The sequence below is a fragment of the Peromyscus californicus genome, unplaced genomic scaffold (assembly GCF_007827085.1).
Source record: "Peromyscus californicus insignis strain IS unplaced genomic scaffold, ASM782708v3 Scaffold_5__1_contigs__length_169319896, whole genome shotgun sequence".
NCBI classification, from domain to species: Eukaryota; Metazoa; Chordata; class Mammalia; order Rodentia; family Cricetidae; genus Peromyscus; species Peromyscus californicus.
The window spans coordinates 107,389,042-107,394,883 of NW_026294573.1; the positions used below are offsets into that span (position 1 = coordinate 107,389,042).

The window sequence follows — 5,842 nt, forward strand, 5'->3', positions numbered from 1 at the left end:
AAAGAGCCATCATTGAGGAGAGTCGGGCAGGAGATGAGGACTTGGGAGAGCTCTGTAGAAGGGAAATTGAAATAGTGGCTCTGATGATTCAACACTGATAGGTCAAATTCCATATGAAAATAAGAGAAGTCAGAGATTGAGAAAGCTTTACCCTGGTCAATTCATTTGTATCTTGGTGCCAGGGAATTTAAACCTTAGTACCTATTGGCTCGTTGTGTCATACTGCATAGATCTGCCATGCATGGTTACACAGGCGATTCATTGCCAAAACTCTATAACTCAGTAAGGATTCAGCTACTGGTCTTCTCCTAAAGGGTCTCACCTTATTTCTGACTGAAATTATGAAAGCCTTTTTAAAAAACTTTTTTTGAAAGCCTTTTCTTTTTTTTTTTTTGTAGTCTTCAAACATTATTGCACTTTAACCGCTATAATTCCATAAAGCTTCATGACAATCTGCAGACTAATTTTAACAGACAAATAACACCTTTAAGCAGACATGACGGTCCTAAATTGTCTATTGGGTATGAATTTTACGAACATTACGTGTATTAACTGTAGCGGTGGAGCTGCAGAGTATTGTGCCTTCTCCAGGCTACACGGCGAGAGCCACCAATAGTGTGGTGGAACTTGTGGCCCTTTCCAAGGCCACGGCTCTTGCGGCCAGCAGATGTCAGCCCACGCATCTCTCTGTGCTTGTGGACTGGTTTGGTTATCCATTGGGTGTCAGGGTTTCTTCTGATAGCTTTATGGAATGGATCAATGAGGATAACCTCAAAAAATTTATATGTGGAATCTTCACCAACCCAGTAAGAATTCAGGACTCTCAGAGTCCCACAATGGCGTCCAGCTCTCTCCTCAGCAACAGACTGAAGGCTTCGGGCAAACTTTAGCTGGTTAACACCATGATGGACAGGCTTGCCATAAGTTGCACCCTTAGGAACTGGGCGTTTGCGGCCACCACGGCGGACACGAATCCTGTAAATGACATAACCTTGTTTGGCCTTGTATCCCAGCCTTCGCGCTTTGTCAGGCCGGGTCGGGCGGGGAGCCCTGTGCAGTGCCAAGAGCTGGCGGTACTGCCAGCAGCGGACCCTCAGGAAAAAGCGCACCACGTCCGACTGCTTCTTCCTCCATAGCTCCTGGATGTATTTGTATGCACCCATCTTGGCTCACCCGATGGCTGCCGCCAGAGGAAAGGAAGAAGCCTTTCTCCCCAAAAGCCTTTTCTTTTTAAAACTTTGATTTGATTTGATTTTGTGCGTGCATGATATGAGTGTTTTGTTTCCACATATGTCTGTGCACCATGTGCTGCTTGCCTGGTGCCAATGGAGGCCAGAAGAGGGTGTCAGATCACCTGGAACTGGAGTTCCAGTTCTAGTGTAGATGGTTTTGAGCCTCTGTGGGTATTGGTAATTGAACTCCAGTCTTCTGGGAAAGCAGCCATTGCTGTTAACGGGTGTGCCATCTCTTCAGCTCCAAGGAAACCCTCTCCTGATTCCCATAAAGGCACTGTATCCCATATGCCCTGAAGGTATAGATTAAACTCTGAATTTGATCTCTTTAAAGAGATGGGCCTTGTGAGGTTGTCGTTGGGGTTATAGACTTGTTAGAGGGCATTTCAGCACTACAAGCACCTCATAGGCAGCTTTTAGAGTCACAGCATTCTTTCTTGTCATTCAGTGCAGGGTGTACTTGTATACGGGATTGTGATATCTTCTGGGAAAACATGAAATTTACACATTTACCATGACTGTAAAGACATCACACACACACACACACACACACACACACACACACACACACACACACACAAAAAGAAAACAACCAAACAACAACAAACAAATAACAGCATGGTCAATAGATTAAAGTAAAAATACTTAGCACAGTCATTGGCATTTCACTGCCAGTAAAATATACCTCCTTGAAGAAAAATTTGGAAGAATTATAATTTGAGAAATGCCTATTCATTAGGATTAATATCAAAAACGCCTGTGGAAAAGAAGTCTGGATTAAATGTTAACATGTCATTAGCAGAAGGCAATCACAACACAGAGGACTTTGTCTGTAGCAATCTTTATTGTAAAGAACTTGCAAATAAAAATCCTCACAAAGTTAGATTAACGTAGCCACTCCAACTGTGGGAGCATGCACAGGCCTTCCCAGGTTCAAGCCACACAGGGTCCCATCACTGAAAGGGGGAAATGATCAAGGGCTCCTACTCTTAACCAAGAAACTAGCTGCAACGGATACACTCTGGCAAAGAAAAGAGTTTTGTTTAAAGGAATCTTGTTTTGTATATTAACCCCACTTCATGGCCAGCCTACTCATGCCTAGGGCTAGTCGGTCAGAACAAAATTAATTCATTGGTGTTTCTGTAGACCTTTTGTTTCATTTTGCTTTGTTTGGGCTCTTTTTTTTTTTTCTTATTGGTCTTTTACTTGTTTCTTTAGTTTTCCAATTTGTGGGGGCATTTTTAGTCTATTTCTTGTTTTAAGATTGTTTTTGTTTTGTTTGTTTGTTTTAAAGAGAGAAAGAAAAAGAATATAAAAGATGTGTAGGAAGAATCTGGGAGGAATTAAGAAAAGAAAAATTAAAATATATTTTATGGAAAACATTATAATTTCAAAAAGAAAAGAAAGAAAAGGCATGTATTACTTACATACTACTGTATTCACAGTGACCATGATTTGACCACTGTGATTAAGTCCATGCTATAACCAGGTGTCTTGTAATGGGTTAGTATTGTGGCTAGTTCTTAGTGACTCTTCACAGTGGGTTTTGTTCTATATTCATTTTTCATCCTTAAATCCCTTCATGTCTTTCATGCTGATTCAAGAAATGCAGGGTCTTAAAAATTAACATTAGGTATATGTTGCAATGAACTTCTACACAGTTAGAATAGCCATTCTGAAACTGTAAAGGTTGACTTTGGATTCTGCTGTTTCAGTATCAGTTACATATTTGTGATTTTATCCATCACAATTCCTCCCCCAATAAAAGGATATTTATGACTGACTTAAAACCAGAAAAAAAAAACTATTAGCTTTATACCTTTTTTCATGACACAGGTGTCCAAAATCTACATTCCCTTCTTCCTCATCACCTAACACTGCCTTTTCTTGTTCTTCCAACACATCATACTTTAACTTTACTTATAGATGTCTACATAGATACATTTATTCCAGGTGAGGAGCTACATATGTTCTGTGTTTTATATGCTTTACGCTATTTTAATAATTTTATTCATGATAAATTGGTCTTTCATTCAGTTATTTTTCATTGAATATATTCACTGTACATGGTACCATGTTCTATAAGAACATTTTCAAAGAAGTACATAATGATAAGAGATACATGCTCTTCTGTTCTCCTTTTAATCTCCTTCCCTCCCACTGATCCTTTGCCCTGAGAAAATTTTTACTTCTACCTTCCTGTCCTATATGCCTATAATTATATAATATAAACCAGATTATACAATATAAACAATCTTATTCTTTAAGCATTTTATAATACAGTACCATAAATAATGGTAACCACAAACATCTATATGTATATTTTGTATTGCTTTATGGTATACCATATAATATGTTTTTGTTAATATATTAAGGCAAGGTTAGCTTTTGTACAGCTCCTGATTTGAACAGCAGAAGAATTACTAGGGTTAGAAATTGCACATAGGAAGCACTGATATCATTAGGATTCTAAGTAATTGGTTGGAGAATGCTGTATGAAAAGAAGGAAATGAGTTCCTATTCTATTTTCTGTGTTCAATGTTTTCTATCTCGGTAAGGGAAAATGCGGATTGAGAGCTGTAGCACGAGTCTTAAAAGGTCTTATTAATAAAATCAAACCTGGGATCCAGGTATTGGGGTGAATACTGGAAGATCAGAGACAGAACACAAAGCACAGCTGACCTCACCTCGCCAATTCCTCAGCTGATCCCATTTCCCCAGACTGGAAGCCTCTGTGTCCTCATTCAAATTGATCTCAGCTGAATTGCTGCTCAAAATCCTAAAAGCTTAACCAGCCTCTAGTTTCTGGTTTTCACGCCTTATATACTTTTCTGCTTTCTGCCATTACTTCCTGGGATTAAAGGCTCTTATTACCATGCCTAGCTGTTTCCAGTGTGGCCTTGAACTCACAGAGATCCATGGATCTCTGCCTCTGGAATGCTAGGATTAAAGGCATGTGTGCCACCATTTTCTGGCCTCTATATCTAGTGGCTGTTCTGTTCTCTGACCCTAGATAAGTTTATTGGGGTGCACAATATATCAACCACAGAGAGCCATACTGCTTTGTTTAGTTTTTATAACTTCTCGAACATACCTTCAAATACCTTATGAGGAAAGGTTTCTGTGAAAATTTTTACAAATGATTATGTAGGATATGAACATCTAATATTTTAGGTTTCTAATCACCACTTTAGAAAAACTATCAAGCTACTTATATGTGACTAGGAAAGTGATTGAGCATATACTTGTATATGAGAGATTTTTGCCTCTTACTGTGTAAAAGACTATTTTAAGACAGTTAATAACAAATTAGATGACAGCTTTTATAAATGCTTATTTTTTCTTTTTAAAACTCAAAAGTCACACCATTTCACTTTGCAATTTCACTTTGAACCATCTGCCAAGTTAGGTAGTTTTACCCCATTTTGTTTCACATATGTGTCCTACTTTGAACACATCACAATTTACTTCTGGTGTTGTTTGCTAGTGACACTAAATTCAAAGAGATAAATGTGCAAAGAGATAAATGTGTGAATGCCCCGCATTTCCGTGTAAATGTATGAAAAAAATATCCATCTCCTTAGTATTTGACAACCAGTGTTCAGGAAGCTTGTTTAGTTTTATGTTTTTTTTCTTGACAAGACAACCTTAATATTCCTGTTTTGTTTAATGACAATGAACTGATACCTACAAAAGATTTTCCTAAGATTTTCTTTAACATTAGCTTATACCCTGGCAATAGATGCGTTTTCCCTCTGTTGATAGGTCATGCCCACAAAGAGATCATCAGACAATAAACAAAATAAAGGTCTTTTTCCACAGGTACATAAAAGCAGACTAGTGGAACAATGTATATGCAGAGCCCCCTAAATTTATGGAGCATAGTGCTATGGGGGGGGGGAGTTTCCACCTTATAGACGATATGTTCATAAATATATTGTTTGGAAAACAGAGCGAACAAAACATCAGCATCCACCAGAGGCTAGAAGAGGGAAGAGATAGAAGGCTGAGTTTCAAGAGGCATCATGGAGACTGACAGTGACCCTCTTACCCTCAAACTTGTAAAAAATTGCTTCTGGTTTTTAATCTGTGGTTTATGGTTTATGAATTCTTATGTTATCACTTATATTCTTTTTTTTGTTTTGTTTTTTGGGACAGGGTTTCTTTGTGCCTTTCCTGGAACTCACTCTGTAGCCCAGGCTGGCCTCAAACTCACAGAGATCCGCCTGCCTCTGCCTCCTGAGTGCTGGGATTAAAGGCGTGAGCCACCACTGCCCGGCTACCCCTGGTATTCTTAACAAGTATTTATGCCTTGAGGAATGCTACCATTTCCTTAATTTCTTCAAAAATAGGAGGAAAGACACTGTATAAGAGCTTGTCTGCCTGGTCTCTGCTCATGTGTTGCTTAGCACATTATCCCATCAATTACTGGCTAAAGCAATGATGAATTCCCAAAGTCATCAAATTATTTAAAAGACTGAGATTTGTAGGCTTTTAAAAACCACTATTTTCTTGTATTGTAACTTGATTGATCTCCCTCATGGGCACTTTGTAGGTGATATCAAGCCCCCAGGTTAGAAGGATGGATACACCTGTATTTTTCCTACATT

At 38.7% G+C, this 5,842-nt stretch overlaps 1 pseudogene; it reads right to left on the minus strand.

The window, feature by feature from the left end:
- Positions 1-486: 486 nt before the first annotated feature.
- On the minus strand, positions 487-1,163 carry LOC128097038 (60S ribosomal protein L15-like; annotated as a pseudogene).
- Between the last annotated feature and the right edge of the window lie 4,679 nt (positions 1,164-5,842).